The 20443-nt window shown below is 37.8% G+C and overlaps 1 long non-coding RNA gene across 2 annotated transcripts in view; it reads right to left on the bottom strand.

The window, feature by feature from the left end:
- Window positions 1–2429: 2429 nt before the first annotated feature.
- The window catches only part of LOC104910536, a 31337-nt gene continuing 13323 nt past the window's right edge, over window positions 2430–20443 (bottom strand). For both annotated transcript variants that reach the window (XR_002113973.1, XR_793168.2), the window contains exons 2-3: window positions 8148–8254; window positions 2430–3085 (exon numbers count right to left, since the gene is read on the bottom strand). This is a non-coding gene — a long non-coding RNA (uncharacterized LOC104910536). The remainder of the gene's footprint in view (window positions 3086–8147; window positions 8255–20443) is intronic.

Raw genomic sequence — 20443 nt, forward strand, 5'->3', positions numbered from 1 at the left:
TTTTTTGATAGTTTAAGGTCAGTACTAAACTGCATTGTTGTTCTAACAAAAAACTGAGGAAACAATTTCCCTCTTGACTATATCAGATAAAGAAGTTTTGTGTTACTTGAAATCAGAAAATGTTATTTTTGAGTTCTTTTTCTTTAAAACATCAAGTTTTATTTAGCCTTTCGTTTCACCAGAGGACTTCCGCAAGCTTTTCTACTGGGAACAATCTCACTCAGTTAAACAGTGAGAGTCTCTAAGTGAGGCAGCTTTCATTAAAGCATGAATCCGTGAGTCATTAACAAAATAAAAACACCACTGTAAACAGTCTGCCTCAAAATTCCAAGTCTCGTCACTTGCTCCATTTCTCTTTTTGCATGATTATGATTCTCTATCTGGATCTAGGATTGATATGACTAGATTGTATAGATACTTAAAAAAAATAATAGAATAAAATAATTAATTAGTATATGCAAAGGAGAAAACAGTGAACTAATTTTCTTTATGTGTATTTTTGCCTGTGCTATTACAATTCCCTGCGATAACTGTAGAAGTCATTGAATAATTTCAATCAAATCTGATAGAGTGCCAGAGTTCTCAAAGATATTACATTCCTACAGCTTTTGTGAAAACAGGCAGCCCTCCAAGGTGAATGTAATACAATCTTGTGATCCAATATAAAAGGCTACACATGAGCTCAGTCACATTATTAGATACATAAACAAGAAGTACCTGAGAACAGATTTCATGGGTCCTACTACTCAAATGCTAACGCAGTTGTACACCTTCAGCCTGCATTCTAGCTTTTTTTTTTTTTTTCTCCGTTCCCCTACTGCTAACAGCAAAACACTTGGAATGCAGAAGCATCAAAAGATATCTTTTTGATACAGCAGTAAACGGGGTTTGTTAACAGTTGAGTTATTTTTCCTCTCACTTAGTGATCAAGTGAAGTGAACCGACTCTTCCAGGTGTTATGAGCAGGTGCTGTAGGATTGGCCTGAGCGGCACCAGCTTCCCAGCACCACCGAACAGCTGAAATCCATTGACTCATCGCACAAAGCAAACTACTTCCCCCCAGCTCTCAGTTTGCAACGCTAGAGACTAAATAAAAATGTGGATCTGAATTTCTTTGTTCTATAAAAAGCTTTCAGCTTTCAAGAAGAACGTGCTTTAAAATCAAGCCTTCTATAATTTGTAGCTTCTTTGAAGGCAGAGAGGGGGTTTTTGGATCACAGAATAATCACGTGATCACAATGAGCTCACTACAGAGAAACTATTGTAAGTCTCTCACTACAAACATTGAAGTCCTTTCTTTAATCCACCCCCCCACAACACTCTAAATTACCTCCCTCTGTCTCCACCTAATGATGTGTCTTGAAACACGGAACAAGGAGAGCAATTCTCAGACTACGTTGTGTGTAAAAACTTTATCATGTCGTATAGTTTCAAGTTATTAATCATCCTCCATTTGCAACACAGAGTTTCATGGCAAGTAGATTAGTTTATTAACTTCTGTACTTTGATAATCCTGGATGCAGCTAATTTGACTTACCTTTTCTGGAGGCTATTTATTTATTTTATTTCAACAACCACTCGCAGGTTATTCAGTGAGAAGCTCTGGTCTAGAGAATATCATGTTGTAGTATATATATACACCTAAATTTTTTCTATTTGGTTGGCCATAAAAGTATTATAAAGTTTACATAAAAGTATGCCATGTCATGGCATTTTCTCATTAAGTTCTCCCACATTTTCTGTTTTCTGAACTTTCTCAAAATTGAATGCATTTCTTATTATTCTAATTATCAGCATTCCGTGCTGCTGGTACTGTGCCTGCCATTACCAAACCACACAAAGAACATCTTGCTACTTCTGTCAGTTACTGTCTTATACATCCAGGCTTGATGTTAATCACAGGCCCTTTTTGGGGAGAAAGTTCCTATTCCCTATAATATTTGTCTGTTTTAATAGGATTTCATTTTTAACCAAATAAAAAAGCTAAAAATAAATAACTGCAATACATAACGCTTTGTTGACTTTTAAATGAAGCGGAGTCAGGACACAAGCCATTTGTTTGATCTGTTCTCACTCATTCACTAATTTACATTCTATAGAAATCAGGTGAAGAGAAGAGGGACTGACATTTACAAGGAAACCAACAGCATTCTTCCTGTTATTCTGCAGTAAGTCATCTTCCCGGACAATTAGGAGGAGATTCCAACTGTACTAGTGTAGGTATACATACATCATCATTTCCATACAAGTTTTGTCCACACAACTTCTGCAGCTGAACAACTGACGTCCTGAAAAAGATACAGGTCTTTTGCTAGGTATGGCACATAAGAAAGGGAATTCAGATCCCTTCAGAATCAAAACACAGAGATAAGCTTCATTCAGTAACCAATGAGTTATTTATTAAAATTATTTATTAAAAGTTTATTCAGGTATCTCAGCAGAGTGTTTTAAACAGTTTACTAATTTGTAATGGCTGCAAGCACCCACTAGATTAACACAAACACCAGACCCTGTCCTGATTTACGCTAGGCCAGTCCCCTGTTGCCTGCCTTGAATACAGTTCTGTTGTGGAGGCAGTGTGTGCCTGCTGGCATATGTCAAGACACTATCTTTTTCAACTCCCAAAAAATCAGAAACAACTTTCCTCCTTCTTCACTTTCCCAGAGAAAACATTTCAAAAGCTGAGATGCATAATAGAGCCCACTGTCTGATCTAAATGTGGGCACTGTCAGTGCTTTGCTTTATATATCATCCAGATTTAGAAGGATCAGTGTGATTTACATAGGTAAGGAGAACCAGCAAACCAGCAAAGATTTATGTAGCATATCTAGTTACCTAAAATACTCGATTGGCAGTGAGGCTTAAAATCATTTGACTAATCTCGTTCTCTTTGACGTACTTTCTTTATGGGAGCAGTACATATTCCCTTGTTTTCAAAGACTTCTTGGAAATCCAACTTCTTCAGCTTCACAGTTGACTTACTTTGTTATATCTGAAATGTGTGGTTTTAACAAATCCCACTTGTGTCTAATCCTTTCTTCTCAGACAATCAATAGGTCCAGTTACATCAATAACTTGAAAAACTCTGAAAAACAAGAACAAAAGCCATACTTCTCTCCACTGAAGTCTTGCTATTCATTTTCTTGCCATTCATTTGCCTCCTAGCTTTAATACAGAACTATAATGCTGGAGCATGGCACTCAAGAAAGAAAAAGTACAATGCTTAATTATAACAAAGGAACCAATATCAAGTTATTTCATGCTTAAATTTTCAAACTGCTACAGGAGAAAGTCTCACTTTGTTCCCAGCACAATACCACAGCTCTCAGAGGTTGCTGTGTCTCGTTGTCCAGGCAAGGCTCCTTTCTCCCAGTGCTACCTGACTGACTTAACTCTGCTTACACACACTCCTAAAACAATTATTCTGGGGAGTTAATAGCATAAGGAACTAACAGAGCCTTCTGAAAGTAGCCTTCCTCTTAACACTGATTATGCCTGCTTTCTCAAACAGTGAGTGTAATTAAAGAAAAAAGGGTATGAGTTTTGCGGACACTGACTGGGCAAACTCTAGGCAGAAGAGAAGGGATTCTACTGAATGAGTCAGGGTTTTTAGCCTTCAGAGTTTAGGTGCTAGTTACAAAATGGAATAGTTCTGAGTAGCAAAGATTGTCTTTGAAATTGTAGCTTACTCCTCTTGGGACAATGCCTCCAAATGCAAAATTATCATAAAAATTTGCACACTAAGACAGATCTGTAACAAATGCAGTAAAACAAAATTAAGAATGTTTATATAAAAGGCCATTTTCATTTATTCTTATCACTGACAAATGTTCTTTTCAGGTTTCAATTCAGAAAGTTTTACGTAAATGAAGAGCAGTTTGCAAATGATATTTTAAACCCGTATGTATGTCACAACTGGGTTCCACTCAGGAGGTGCTTACCGACTGTGTTAAATGTAATGGCAAAACGTGCTCTGATTAAATAACTAAGCACCTGGCAACCACATACGGCAGCTTATCTGGCAACTCCCCACAAGCCTGGAAAGCTTTTCTCTTTTCTAACTTCCTTCTCTTTCAACCAAGGAATTATTTTCAACAATGCAATTATAGAGAACACAGGAAACGAGGAACAAAAATTTTGAAGCAATAGAGAAAAACTGTACTTTATATAACTATCTTAGCAACTCAGATGTTTGTATATTCAGCATCCCAATCATTTGTAATTAACAGTGGTCCTCTCACAGTGGTAATTTACCACAGATAAAAATAGCCACGAGTAGGAGAATTGCTCTTCAGCTACTATAAATGAATGTGACTCTTATACTATGAAACATTTCCCCTAAACATCCTATGAGCTCAAATGACAACAGGATATCAAATGCTTCAGATTTGTGTTAGAAAAATTCAACTGTGAAAACTAAAAAGAAAATAGGGTATTTATTCTGGGCCCATACCTAGCCATACTCAGAAAACATTTTGGTGGCTTAGATACAATTAAATCCAAGTCCTAATAGTTACTTTTGTGAAATCAAAAAGCAGTGCAAGTTTTTGTGAAGTAGAGACTTGTCTACCTTGGCCCATCTCTACAACCAAGTGATGAAACACCGCTGTTCCATGAACAGTTTATCAATTGCATCAGACAGTTCAAAACACTTGGATTTTAAGGTGTATTTTTTTCTTTGTTCCCACCCTCCACATCCTTTGGGAGTCTCAAAATAAAAATTATGACTGTGCAGGTCAGAATGACAACGCACTATTTTCTATAAATGTAATTTCCTGACAACAGTTTACAGCTTCTTGTAAGCGTGGATTGGCCACAATCCACATGAGGATTACTTTGCCATCTGCTTCTCATTTAGGTTTACCTGAACTGATACTCCAAAAGGGCAGATGAGGATCCGAAGTTATGCACTGTTAGTTTCTTTTATTTAGTGGCAAGCCACTTTGTACCTGAATGCCCTGAGGAAAATGTTTACATCTATTTCCTCAATTTAAAGCATTTTACTTCTTACCTTCCCTTTGCCTCCCTTTCTCCCTTCCTGTTGATGTAGGTTTTTAATAGTCTTGCTATCTCACACATGACATTGTTTCAGGTTCTGCTTACATTGATGCCTCTTGTCTCTTTCCTCTGACACTCTGGCATTGTACTCCACAGAACAACATCTCACAGAGCTTTCTGGGACCACCATACCAATAGCCTTCCTTTCCACAGCCTACTTTTTCCTCAAGGTTAGTTTTGAGAGGCTGAACTTCTGACCAGTTGTGATTAACAGGTATCACCTAGACGTGACAAATATTCTAATCCTGAAAGCATTTGAGCTTCATACATTAAAGAAACTGAAGTATGAGCTTTACAGCATGCTCTGCAAGTTGAGTACTCTGACTTATACATATATACTATACATAAATTTTATTATTTTACTATTTGAAAAAGCATTACACTTGTTTGATTTTATCTTGAAGGATTAGACAGCAGATCCAGTTTTTTGTGCAATATTAAATTCATGTAACTGGCATACAAATTGACAGTCTTACATTTTCCTCAAAGTTTATTGCTTCCCTCTTTCATTATAAAATAGCGTCAGAAGTAAACTACACTTTGTGTAGTGGTGCTACCTCAGATAAGGTGAATAGGCTCTTGCCCTTTGAGTTTAGATGCTGTGATTAAAAGTTGTTAGCTCATTAAATACACGTGCACGTTATTGATTTTTGCTTTCTCCTCCTCCTTCTTCAGTTCCCATTGCTTATATCCAGGTTATATCATTTTCTTCAGATCTGTTCATTTTAAGAAGCAAAAGTTTGTCTACCATATGCTGTATGTGTCCATACTAGAGTGACAAAGACTGAACTTCTAAACTGTTGATACGAGATAAAGCTGCTTTGATAGCCCATGACATCAAGAAGATTATTTGTTACACTGAAGTCATTTCAGCTGTCATTTAAAAGATATTCAATATAAAAGCAGACTGATTTAGCAATCTAAACTAGACCGTTTAAAGCAATTTTAAGCAGCATGCAGTGACATCAAGCAGTCATCAGACGTGAGAATTTGTTACAGGGGCTTTAAACCTAGACTCCAAACACCTATTTACAGAAGTTACTAGTTCCAGGTGCCTCGTTAAACAAAAATTCATTAGCAGAGAGTTATGAAAAATTTGGCCATGGAAAAACAAGTTTTTAGAGGAAAATAAAACAAAGAAAAACAGGCATTTTGTTTAAAATCTTGCCATATTTTACCTACAAAATCTTGAGTCCACAAGAAGTGAAAAATTAGTCTTGCTCATTTTATCTACATGAAATAGGAATCAAACTGAAATTTCAGATAGTTTCATGGGAAAAAAAAAAAGGTAGAATTTCCCATATGGTTTCAGGGAAATGAATTTGGGACAATTCTTCAGCACTGCTAGCATTTCTCAGTTGAAAAAGAATTCTCTTCCTTTCCAAGTCACCTGATTCCCTCTAACTGAGGTGACAAATATGTATGTTTGTACGCTGTTCCTTCCTATTCTTTAAGACCGTCACACAGAATTTATGTTTTTCCTATAATCACAGGTAAAACTATTACACAGGAGATTATGGTCATTAAGAGGATAGTATTAGCTTGGCAAATACATTAATCTAGCAAAAACGCTGCTTCCAATCCAAGACTCCCAACTCTCCTGACTTTGTCATCATAACCAGTGACCTGTGACTATGCTAGGTCAAAAAAGTCAAGAAGCCTATGGAAAAGCAGTTGTCAGCTACTTGATCCTCTGCTGCACAGTGACCTAAACGCAAAGCAGGCTGAAGTGTTCATTTCAAAGGACTTCTGTAAACAACATTTAAGGATTTTTTGTTAAAACATTTTTCCTTTTAAAGGAAGAGAAGCTAGTTTTAGTACTTGTTATTTCAGTAGCTCATTTTTTCTTTTTTAAAATAAAAGTGAACTATTACCCCATTTAACGATGATGCAACCTTTCTGGAGCAAACAATATGAAAAAACACACACTGTAAGTACAAGAAAAAAAATGCAGTGAAAAATGTTAAGTGTCTCACTTCTCAATGCTGAAAAGTAATTTTCAGAAAGGCAAATGCAATGACAGGTGGCCCATCTTCTCAGAGCATCAAGAGATGCAGATTTATTTGAAAGCAGAGATAAGCCGTAGCTCCTGTTTGACTGAAAGATATGGCTGATAAGATGAATAGTTTAACACTCTATTACTAGTCTTCTACATTATTTGAACAGTAATAACATCTCCGATTGAGCTGTCACTTACAAACTGGCTTTGCCAGAGAGATATCCAGGGAAGCAGCCCTGAAGTTCAGGTTATAAACCACTCCAATTTAGAACAAATAAATGAATATGAAAAGCAGTTTACTGGCTATCAAAGCTAATGAGATAAAGATCTGTATACCAAGTACCCTGAAAGCATTCGGGAATGAAGTGCCAGCAAATCCCTTCACTAAAAGCAAAATCTTGCCATATTTATCATTTTTTACAAGTTTCCATGCTGCGTGAAACTATTTGCACCTCATCAAGCTTTTCATAGAAGTTATTTACTAACCAGTGTGAGAAAAAATCTCATATTAAGCACTAGCTACATTTAATGCAGAACTACCAAGACCTTACAGTTAATGTCTTCTATTACTTTTGTTTTGGATATAACAAAACTTAAGTTTCAATTCCCATTATTCCCCCACTTTTCATTTCTCACTACATATTTAATTTACTTTAGCACTTACTTTGGGATAATTGTGATTAAAAGATATTGCATCAATGAAAGAAATTATCTGTGTCTGTGGATGAATCCACAATATCTTCTAACTGAGGGGTCTAGATGTTAGCTGTTTACAATCAAATAAGCCTTACATTTGGAGTTTAAAGCCTCTGTTAGAGAGACACTGCATTTCCGTGCAAGCTTGAGACATTTTTGCAGTATTTTGCTGTGTCTCTGTGTGACCTGAAGATATTGGCAGTATGTGTAAGTAGCTGGAAAAATCAGATAAATTTTCAGACACACAAAATGTAATTCCTTGCATTCCTGATGTTGTCTACTTTTCCTTATTTTCACATGAATTTGTTGGAGATATCATCTCTACCTGTGAATTTTATCCTGACAGATATCTTTGGCATTCTGGACCATTCTCTTAGTCAGGTTTTATTCATACCTTCTGTCCAGGGCTTGCTCTGCATTCTGTTTTCCCACATCTTCTCAGGGTAATACTTCACTGACAGTCGGAGCAAAAGATGATTTCTTCAAAACTTCTTGAGAAACCTGTGAATTAAAATACAGGTTTGACAATAGTTCATTTGCTAAGTTTGCTAAGCCAAATTTGACTCAGGCATGCTTTATTTATTTCAGATTTATTTCTTTAATCCAAATAATTCAAAAATTCAAAATGAATTTTTCTCAGTAATAAAATCCGTAATTTCCTCTGCCTTCTATTTCTCTCCAAGTGACGGTTAATTTTCAGAACCCTTGTCATGAGAGGTCAAAAGAACAGCAAAGAGGGTTCAAGAAAGAGAATTCTCGAGACCGTTATCAGCCCCAGAGACCACATTTCAAGGAGTTGATTAACCATGCTATTGTTGCAATAAGGGAATAAAAAAAATCATTTAGTTATTTTGATATTTGACCATTTACAGTATATCTTTAGAGAAAAGATCTGTTTGTAATTGTTGCTTATTGCAAAATGAATGACCATAAGATATTCTTTGTCTGTGTTCTCTTCTTCAGTAAAAGGCTATATTTTTTTTACTATATTCCCAGAATTTGCAGGGGGCGAGCGCTTCTTTTTGTCAAAAACCTGTACTCCTGCACCAAGGAACGCATGTAGTCTTAGTGATGCTTGAAACAGTGAACTATTTTTTCTTTTGGTTTTCTTTTACTATCTTTCTTGGAGCCACTCTGCCACCTGCCTACAGCTGAACAGAACTGTGCAATACTTCTCAGATTTGCAAAAGCTACTTATGCTAAACATGCAAAAATACACATGGGCTGAAGGCATGAACCCGTGCTTCTCCACCTGTATTTTGTCAAGAACATACTCATAAATGCTTTAGTCAACTGAAAGGAAAAAGGGCAGTTGAAGGACGTTCTTCAAATAATTTGCAGGAGTAAAACTTCGCCTGAATTCATTCACATCACAACCAGCTCCCACAGCCATCAACTTTGACAGATGTCAGATTATTCAGCTTTTCTACTCTTGTCAACTCCATGTAGCTATTCTGCCCCTATCTAAATGACATGATCACCGCGTGAAGGAACATCTTGCCACTCCGCTGCCTTTGAAAAAAAGTCCTTCCTTTGTGCTCTGTGGTAGGCAGAACTAACTCCAGCAGATGAATGGAGACATCCTCTGATGGTAAGCTAAGAATATCTCAATCCCTTCAAGTAAAGACACACTCTATTTTTATTCAAATAAATATTTATAACTGTTTAGAAAAATCTTATACTTTGTTCTCTTTCTTCAACTTTTACTCATGAAGTTGTCTCGTAGGTATTATCCAGTATTTGGGAACATGGATTATAGTTTCTGAAAAAGAACACTCAGAATTTAGAAACAGATCCTCGGGCTATCAAATGGGAACAAATACAGATAGATGAAAAATAACACAGTCCAGGCACAATTTACCTCAAACCATAATAATTATGTTTAGTGAAACACAGTCTAACTATATCATCTGAATTTCTAAGATCTTTTACAAAAACTTAACTCGTGGTCAAGGTGCCCTCATAACTAAAGCACTGAGCCGTATAATGATTCGGTGCTGTGGTTCACTGTTAGCAGTCAGCTTGTGATAAGGTGCAATTTTAAGTCTACACTGTAGCAGAATTCCTGAGAAAAAAGAGCCACCAAAGAACTATTATTTTTACAGAACTGCAAAACAGTGATGTAGGACAATTTAGGATGTCTTAAATAACATTAATTTGACTTGTTTCTCCAGGCTTTATTTTTTCTGCAGATAAATGAGTCAGGTTGTATTCCAATTAGTTTTATGAATGGTTGCCATTGTAAGGGCAAACCTTTTAAATTTCTCTTCTAGGCTTTAATTTCATTTTGGTGGAACTCAGTGAACCAGATTGATAAATCAATCTGATTCACGTTTACATTGCAAACAGTACTGGACTCTGAGCTGGGCTGCAGAACACCGCAGACAAGGTAAGTAGGATTAGTACACAAAAACAGTAGAAAAGTGTTTTTTTCCCCCTCTGTGTGTCCGCTGGAGGAAAGAATTAAAACTAACTGGGAAAAAATGATCACCTGTTCCCTGAAATTATTATTAGTTTAGATACAGGACTCATATGTTTTTTACTTGAGAAATATTTTGGAAATAAATAAATAAATACAAATAAAATGAAAAATAGAACATCATATAAGTTATCTAAATTCCTAATTAAATTGCTTGCATTTCACTACTTCTTTCATGGGAATCAATGCTTGTGGTATAGAGACATTTTACTGCCACTTCTCTAACGTAACCACTGAGCCATTATTTTTGCGAGTGTATCTGATATTCCCATTGACAGCACTAATTCACAGCAATCACAAAACCAAATTGCATCTTATGGCCACTTCTACCTGACAGTCAACTACATTATTAAACTGGCTCTGTCAACTGATAGCAAATACACAGCTGAGTAGAAAAAGTGAGGAAATACACCTAATCCTACATCCTATCCTATTTTTTAGTCTAAAGCATGAAAAATAAGAGTTCTTTTTAAATGACGACACAAGTATTTGGTAGATTTCAAGGAACAGAAGATTATAACTCATACCTAAACAGAGTTTATATAAAAAGTGACCCTTTATTATTAAATCCCCTAGCTTGGAAAAGTCCTGCAAGCCCAAGTATCTCAGTTCTCAAACACGTCACTGATTCCCGAAGAGAAATACTATTCAGTGTTGATAAACACTTCAGTTCTTTGCCCAGAGATTCATTACTGCCAGTGCTTTTTCTTTGCAGAGAACTGGTTCCTTAGTTCAGATCTGTAAAGAACTTGTGAATTTCTTAAGCTCATTAGTAATTACTGAAAGGCAAACACCTTGTGTTGCCACACAGGAATAACCACCCTGTTATTAGAATAAACACATCTCCCAAATAACATAGCAGATTTGCTCCCCAGTTTTGTATAATACCTCGCCATGCATCATTCTGATTTAAGCTTTTATAGGTACAAAATGCTTCATTAAAAATCATGGCAAATACCTTCAAATTTTTTAACATTTTAGAAGAAAGAGATCCTGCAACTGGATGTGTGGATGGAATATAACAGCGTTATCAGTGACCAGAAAGACTTACTGTTGACAGATACCCACTGCACAGACCACTTGAAAATGAAGTGCTTTTCAAACATATTCCTTCTGCATATCTATAATCTCTCTTCTGCCTAAATTCATTTCCTCTCCCATTCCATCATCACCGTCAAGTTCTTAAAACCTGAATTGCATCACATTCATCGAGTCAAAAACTGCATTCGGATCCCAGAGCTTTAGATCGCTTACACCTTCATTTTTCACTGGACTTTTGTCAGGGAATTAGCAGACGTGGCCTAACAACATTGAGGCAAGCATGTGCCCTGATGCAGCATATTGAGTAACCCCAATTCGGTCCACGCTAAGCGCAGGGTAAGGAAGGACAGTCTCAGAACTGCTACAGCTGCACCAACCAGACAGAGATCACCATTCAGAAGGTTATCTACCCTCTCTGCAACACACAGAGAAAGAGAAAACGTTGTCATGAAAATCCATGTGGGATCTACCGTGAATGTGAATTAACAGGTCTTGCTATGCTGCAAGAAATAATTCCCATTCTTGGAAAGTGTGAAGGTTACATAGTGGCTGCCTATTTTCAAGCTGCTTGACTGATCTCTATTCAGAAAGACGTGTTTTGTCGTCTTGACAAGATAAATGTTCTATATATCACCGATAACCACACAACCTATACAGCAAAGTTAAGATTATTAGCCTGAAAGCAGTTTTAACCTTCCAGAAATTTATTTTTGACTGCTTATTTTTGACAGCACATCCACGAAGCAGTGGATTATTTCTTAGCATATAACATCATTTCTGCGCTTGAAGATCCTCCTATCAATTTTCTCTTAAGAGGACACTAACAAACATTTCATTCTCTCCTGCCATACAGAAGAACAGAAGCTTATTTCTTTGATTGCTGAGGTCCCTTTGTGCACTTTAACTCACTGTAACATCCTGTGTGCTCCTTGGAAAGAAATTACACAATTCCTTTACTCATTTTGCTTCTAAATAGCTGCAGAAACAGAATGATCTCTGCTACCAATCCAATTCAGAAAGCAATTAACTTACTGTAATGACAACCTCAATAAAAGTTGCCAGCGTTTCTCAAAGTACAGGCTTTTGCCTGCAGTCTATGAAGACACAATTACAACCAGGCCAGGCTGATGTTTCAAAATCTGGTATATCACCTGTAAAGGCAAATGCCACCTGCATGACAGCAGTGCCATCATAACAGTAAAATTCCAAGTTTAGAACTTTAAAATTCGTGCTGCTAGATATATTTCACCCCTTTCTCTATTCTGTAGGTTAGAAGTAATGTTTCTACGTGCCCAAACAACAGATTTGGATCAAATGTTCAGCCACCTAGCCCTTGCTCAGCTTCTTAAACAGTTCTGCCCAAGACAGCACCCGGGGAAAAGACATACCCAATACTACAGGCCTAAAGCACATTCACTGGCACCTGAACTTGGAAGCTTTTAGAGATCAAGAAAGAAGCTTGTCCAAAACTTACTGACAATTTAATACAATTTGTAAACGATCTTAAAGAGAGTACAGCATCAGACTCTTTTAAAGTGACCCAAAAGGGGCACTGTGCTGAGTAGCAGAGAACATTTATGCTTACTGGAATGCAGATTTCGCCGCAATCCCTAACACTTCAGCTAGGATTTCCAGCTTCAACTGTTGTTTACATTTTTTAACTTTTAAGCCCCACAGAGTAAAACTCACTATATTTTATCTGAATTGAAGGTGTGACAACACTGCTGTTATCTCCTAAGAATGACTTAGAGTCTATGCTACCAACTTTGAATCTTGATTAATGAAGGTGACTTGGGAAAAATTACAGAGTAGGAACATTACGTTGTGTTACACCCTATTTTCTCTCTGAGACTGCACCTGTAAAACTTCGTACTTGACAATATGCACATCAAACTGATCCATGAAAGACTGAGTTAGTATTTGAAATGCCTTCTCCTGTACGTAGTGCCACTGCTGGTCAGATCCTGTAACACTCGCCTTGGTACTGTAGGTCTATAGCTGCAGGGGTAGGAGAAACAAGCCGCAAGAACAACTGCACAACTGGACATTTCAACAGCACTTCGCAATGTGTTCGTACCTTGTTCTAAGAGCTTAGCAAGTAGAGAAATTGCCACCCACTCTCTTTCCACGCAGACAAACCATATGAAGCCAGGTCCAAAAAACACGAGTTATTACAGATTGAGTAGCAGAACAGTAGACGGACATCTTTCTGCATAGATTCTGTTTGGCATAACAGAGAGGAAGATTTGAAATGGAGTAACACCCCCTGATGGGCTTGGACTACAGCACAGAGGTCCCTCAGGTCTCACTGTGCTTTGTGAGCGTATCATGGAGCTGTGGAGAGCAATGAGGTGCTCTCATCTAGGGGTGCTGTGAAGCCTTTGCCAGGTTCTCAGCCCTGAAGTATTGATACTGAGCTGTTTTCCTGTTCACTTCATCTCACAGATTCCAACAAATGTAATAATCATACTAAAAGGTAGAGGAAGTTTTAAAGAACTATTTTCTTTTGGCTTTGAGCTCACTTTGGCTTATATCAGAAATGACTTGAAGATTCTGCCTGAACCTAAGGGTTACCCTTCTTTCAAAAGGGAGTTGCATAAATCAAGATACTGGCTGTTCCCAAGCTGATTTTCCTCCCCTCTCCTCCTTTTGCAAAACATATGTTCTCCAGCTTAGCTAAAGGAGAAAAATTACATCTTTCTTTTAGTTGTACAAGCCAGCAAAGCAGTGCTCTGCATCTTCCCTTGACCACCATGAAGGAAGCAAGATCTCTGGCATCCAGTTAGGAACACCCAGAATTATGATATTCCCAATGGTTCATACAGTAATATATATAGCAAGGTTTCATTTGTTACTTTTCTGGCATACAGTCATTCTGTGCTGGCAGGCTCATCAGTACTTCGCAATTGTTCCCTGCATATGTGAAAATATTTCTTGGATTAGAACTCAGTATCTGTGCAGCTTACTTGTTAAACGATGCAGTAATAGAAAATTTATTTCACACTTAATCATTGTTAACAGAATCATAACCATGACTGAACTATCTTGGATATACATATTATATTCAATATCATGTATAACAAAACACACTGCATTTAAAATTTCTATTGAGCGTGAATGGTTTAGTTACAATCTATTAAATTACACATAATGAATCTCATAACATTTCACTTACTAGCTTTTCAGTCTATAATAAATATTGAAGTGCAAAAAGAGTACCACATTGATTTTCATAATAAAAGAGTGCACTGTAGTCATTCTACATAAGCCCATATAACATGCAGTTTCCAACTTTGTGAATCTTTGATGCTTATTTGGCTATAAAAGGAAAACCACGTCTCCAAATAATGAAGGAAAAGGTTGTCCTGGACCACTGTCTATGGACCACTGGATTCTTTCACTGCTTAAGCTAGGTTTTAAAAGTTCAAAAAGATTTTGGAAAGAGAAGCCTAACATGCTGGCTCATTTCTGATGGTAGTACAACTCACAACCATAATGAATTTATTATCTTTGTGAAGCAGTTGCAGACACAAATTAAAAAGCAGCTAAGCCTTGCATGCCAAGCACCATCGGAAAGTCATTTGGATCCCCTACACAAAAAAAGAGAAGAGAGAATGTCAAAGTAAGAACGTACAGTGAGTCTTACTTATGACTGATTAACATCTATGCCACTGAATTAAAAACGGGATTGAAATAAGGACACAGATAAGACACCAGATGCTGCTTCAAAGGGATTCAGAGCTATTCTGGGCCTCATTTAAATAAAAGTAAGTTGTATTTTACCCCAGAACCAGGAGTATGCTGTACCTGAACTGATGGCTGTGTAAAATACTTAAGCAGACTTGGGGCAACACCAAGAGAATCTGTCCATTCTGACCCAGGAAGGGAAGAGAGCTTGTGCTGAGCTAAGAGTAAGCTTGGTAAGGAAACTGACATGCGAGATCCTGTTGTGAATATGATTTTCTGTAGGTAAAAAAAAAATCATCTTTGCCTAGAATGATGATTCTAGGCATCATTCCAACTTGTGATGTGATTTTTTTTTCTTTTTTTTTGGAATCACATCTGAAAAGTACGCTAACCAAGGACAAAGGCAATGGACTTGGGGTTCACGAGAAGTCAGAGATCCAACCTGAGACTACAACCAGGGTCTGTCCCAGCCTTCCAGAGAACACAATGGATTTCTGAGGGAGCACATGTGACCATCTCTCAGCTCCTCTGGAGCCGTGTACTGCCATGAAGAAGCAGCTAAGATCAGTTTGGCACAGCTTCTTGGCATAGTTACTTGATGGACAGAGATCTTTAAGATCTTGCACTAAAAAGCCAACCAAATCCAACAGGAAAATGGAAAAACATAAAACAAGCTTTTGACTTCTGCACTGCAGTTAGCCAGCTATGACGAGAAAGAAATACTTCTAAGTTCTCTAGTGATAATTGCTACTGAAAATCCAGAGCATTAGCAGTATGTAAAATCCCACCTGGAAAATCCACTGTGTATTTTCATTGCTCACTTGATAGTTCTCAAAATATTCTGATTTGGCAGTGAGTACAAAAATAAAGATCCAATGAATGGTTTCTAAGAAAACCTTGATTTAGGACAGATCCTGTTTAATTCTGTTTACAGAGAATCCCGCTGCTGGGAAAAACTGATCTTAGCATTGACAATTTAACGTAACGCTACCAAGGCTGAAAATGAACCACAAGTATCACAGCTGTGAGAATTTTTAAGCAGTATTGGCTACCACATTTAGTAGATGTGTTATGTAGATGTGTGTATTTATTGTATCAGAACCACTCACAGTGGAGCAAAATGTTTGCAGGAACAATTAATGTTGCTACTGAGAATCTTAATCTCAATCTCTCTACATACCTAACAAAAACACCTTGGTTTTTGCAACTATTTTGTACCTGCTAATTCCTGGCATGATGCACATTGAGTTCCCAAATCGTAACACTTGAACTGCTTGTTAAGATGAAATATTCTGCTTTTTAGAGTGTTTTAAGGTATAAGGTGATTATGGCTTTCACAGTTTACATGAGTACTGCACTCCAAATACAGTGGTATACACGAAGGCACAGTGGACTAAGTTGATCCATCTCTCTGGCTTGGGGTTATTACTTGGTAGGACTATAAAACGAGAAGTCAAGAAAGAGCTCAGCCCTACATCAGTCAGCACAAATGTTAACTGTTTTTGTGTTTTTTTTTGTCCTAAATGTTTTGAAGTGGTTACAAAAATCCACTGTCACCAGTACTTTACTATGATATACTACTGCATTTCCATTCATTGAAGTAGTTTTTAAGAAATTGTACCACATCTCAGGATCACATAATACAGAAAAGATTTGCAAGGTAAGGTCTCCCTTGGGTTTTGTGCTTTTCTCCTGCTTTATGTTCTGGCTACATAAGACAGCTACAGAAGACAAGTATCTAACTGCTCATTACAAAGCAAGAGTTTCGCATCCCCAGGTACAAATCTTAGTCCTGAAAAAGCCATGCTGGCCTTTTATCAGCTAGAAATATGCCTCACTGTGTGTTGGTAGAGAGAGTGAGGCTCTAGACAGCCTAAATGCAACATGCTCAGCTGAAACTTTTACCTACTTAGAAAATCAGGCAATATGGAAGAAGAATTCTAACAGTGGCATATGTTATGACCAAGAAGGAAAAAGAAACTTTCCTGCTTAAATATCAGGCTGAATTTTTTAAAACTTGGAAACTAAACTAGCAGATTTTTGGAAGGGGGACATAATGACAGAGCAAGCTACTACAAGTCAGGTGTAATCATGACACATTTTACAGCTTGGTCTCGGAAGGAAAAAGGTGAGAAAAAAGAACACTCAGCTAAAACAGCTCAGACAGCTGTTTACCAAAACAACCAAATCACAGCTTTTCCTTTTTACTTGCAATCTGTATGATTAAACTCATTGAAGTTCCTTGTAAGTGGGGAAATAGTCATCCAAAGAATCTGCAAACAGAACCAAGCTATTCATAGCATATGTAAGATATAATGAAAATATGTTGAACCAGACGATAGAAACATTGGGATAAGTGAGATATGCTGCATTTCCCAAAAATCCTTTGGATACTGCCACAAACAAAGGCAACACTCACACCATTCCTGAAGGGAATTAAAGTTTATTTCTTATATGTGAGGTCTAAGCATGCGAGACATATGTCTTTATATTTAACGCCACGCTAATATCACGAAATAATTCCAAAACGACGTTTGGGAAAGTCCCGGACTAATAGGAATTGACGGTAATTGTAGCAGTCAACACTGCCGCCCGGTGGGGGTTGTTCCAACTGCAATGGCTTCCTTTCTCGGCATCGATAAACGTGTTTGGAGTGCATTGCGGAGTGTGCCGTTCCATGATTCCATCAAACTGAATTTTAAGAAAATAATTTTCAAACCCAGCGTTTATCAGCTGTTTCTTCCCGACGCAAAGAAATACTGCGCAAATATAAGGAAGGAAACCAAGCTAGTTAGCGTTATCCCAACAGGGCAAACAAAAACATAGTGAGTTAGTAGCAGGAACATTTTGCAAGAGACTTGGCAGATCTTTAAGTGTTGGTAAAAAAGAACCAAGACTACCATCACAGTAGATTTTGAATAGTCCACACAGTATAACGAAAGGTAAAATTCTTTCAAATCAACAACCCACAACACCAGTCTCAAAGCATCAGGTGACGTTAGCCCCCCTCTACATAACTGATCTCAGTCTACACACCTGACACATACAAGAAGATCTAATCTCATTTAAAAATAACCAGGGTCCTTTTTGGTAGCGTGCGTGTACTGATAAAAAAGAATTACTTCTCCTCCGAAACAGAGACACAGCAAGTAACTGAACAGATGGAGACAATGCTTAGATTGTCAGAGATTCATCTCAAGAGGACTCACAATGAAAACCAGTCACATACTTTGCAGACAGAAGACGAAACACATTCAGGAGAGAAGAGTGGCTACTTGGATTTCTTGAATACTAACAATGCAGTCATTTTTTTTCTTGTAGAAGTTTGAATCTTGCAGCCATTTGTCACAGTTTCAAAAAAAGCATTATTAGAAACAGCAAAAAACCTCGATGCAGCAGTAAGTTCGTGCATATAAGACAGGTAGAGTGTGCTGTCATTATCTACCATCTTTTCCACAGATGAGCGATGTTACTTAAAACCTTACGTCAGCTGGGTTTTAGTAAGACAATTAAGGGATAACAGTTGGTCCAGCTTAAGTATCGCAAAACGCAGGGGCCTTAGAAATACCTGATTTTATTATTAATTATTCATCTAGAATAAACTACTGAATTTCAATCCTAAATTGCAATAATGCAACACGAAGTTACCATGCTTAAATACTCCCAATAATAATACCAAATGGTCTAGGAAGAATAAGAAATAAGGGTTTGATCTCCATGTATATATACGTAGCTGGATATTCATATTGAAATTGTATGTGGTGAGGCAGACAGGCAGAAGGTGCTGCACTTCTTTACCAAAGCACACCACAGAGAAGACTGAAAAGCACATTTCAGTTAAGAAGAAAAGCAGGTAGGCTATGATTTCATCTTTAGTTTTCCTGATAAAAAATAAAGGGTTGCAATTGCTTGCCAACATTACAAAACAAGTGTTTTGTGAAAGTTGTGTTTGTAGATATGCCTTACCACCAGGCTCCTGTGACAAAATCCCATCTGTATTGGTGCACATCGCTACCCTGAGTCCCCAGGTCTGGTTTGTATTTCACCTGATGCTTGATTAAGTGAACTCTGATGAAACTGCTACTTGGTTTGGCTTCTCCTCTGCCCCCTGCTGGCATCAGCAGTGGCAGGGACCCTGTCTTTCTGTTGCCAGCAACACAAGGGGTTTCACACCAGGCAATTGCAAATGTTTGTGTTAAGGGCTAGCACCACGGCCTCTTGTCTTCGTCACCAGCTCTCATAGCTGGCTGACAACAAATTCTTCTACTGCTTGAGAAGCTTCCAGTCAGGCTGAGACTCTTCTCTTCACCAAGCACACTTCCTCCTTTGGCCCCAGTAACCTTTACTTGAAATAATCTATATTGCTAAATCCTAAGGTAGTTTAATTGTGCCTCCAGGCACAGATTCAGTTTCTGTGTCCTTTCACCAATCTTGTGTATATACACGCAGTTGTCAGATGCCATCAAGCTTCACAGTTTTCTATTCTGCACTGACACAGCTCCAGTACCGACCCCTAAGGTACACCACTAACGACTGGCCTCCAGCTGGACTTCAGTGCTGCTCACAACCCTTTAAGGCTAGCAGTTCAGCCAGCTTTCAGTCCACCTCACTGTCCACTTAGTCTGCTATTCATCAGATTGTTTGGGAAGATGTTATGGGTGACAGTCTCAATGCCCTTTTTAAAGTCAAGCTGAAGAACATTCACTGCTCTCGTCTCCTCCAACAAGCCAGTAATCACATAGGAGTTAACTATGAGGTTGATGAAGGATGACATTCCCTTCCTAAATCCTTCATCAGTGTCTTGCCCTGCTCATGATGGACATTGCTTCCTGGATTAGTTGCTCTATCACCTTCCCAAGGGACCAAGGTGAGGATGATCAACCTGTAGTTCCCCAGATTCTCCCTTTGGCCCTTCTTGACAGGACTGAATGACATTACTTTCTTCCTCAGGTACCTCTCCCAATGACCATAATAGCTCTCTCAAGGATCATTGAGAACCACCGCCGAGTCTCTCCTCAGACAACTTTAAAGAGTACCTCTGGTTTTGATTTATTAGTTGCAGACTTCTCGTTTCCTCGTTTTCAAGGAAGCTATACCAGCAGTGTAGAAAGCAATCTACATTTTCATTTTTTCAGGAATAAACCTTTTTACTGCAGCACTAGTCAACCAGTGGAATAAATACGAACTTACAGATTACTAGTCCCTAGATGCTAATGACAAGTCACTCAATGGCAACTCAATAACATAAAGTAATCAAATTTATATCACTCCATTTGCTGGAGGGAAAAGCAGAATGTTGACTTGAACAATGGCCATTTAACATTTAGCCTTTGTTTTGCAAGCCCACGACGAAAAGGACCCGAAGGAAAAAATGATGGTTTTGCATTTGATTATTCATCAGAGGCATTTCTTGACTTGAAAACTGAGACAAATTCTCTGATCACTATCTTCCAATGCAATTTCCTTGCTCCAAGTCATTCCAG

This window comes from Meleagris gallopavo, chromosome 4 (assembly GCF_000146605.3).
Source record: "Meleagris gallopavo isolate NT-WF06-2002-E0010 breed Aviagen turkey brand Nicholas breeding stock chromosome 4, Turkey_5.1, whole genome shotgun sequence".
NCBI classification, from domain to species: Eukaryota; Metazoa; Chordata; class Aves; order Galliformes; family Phasianidae; genus Meleagris; species Meleagris gallopavo.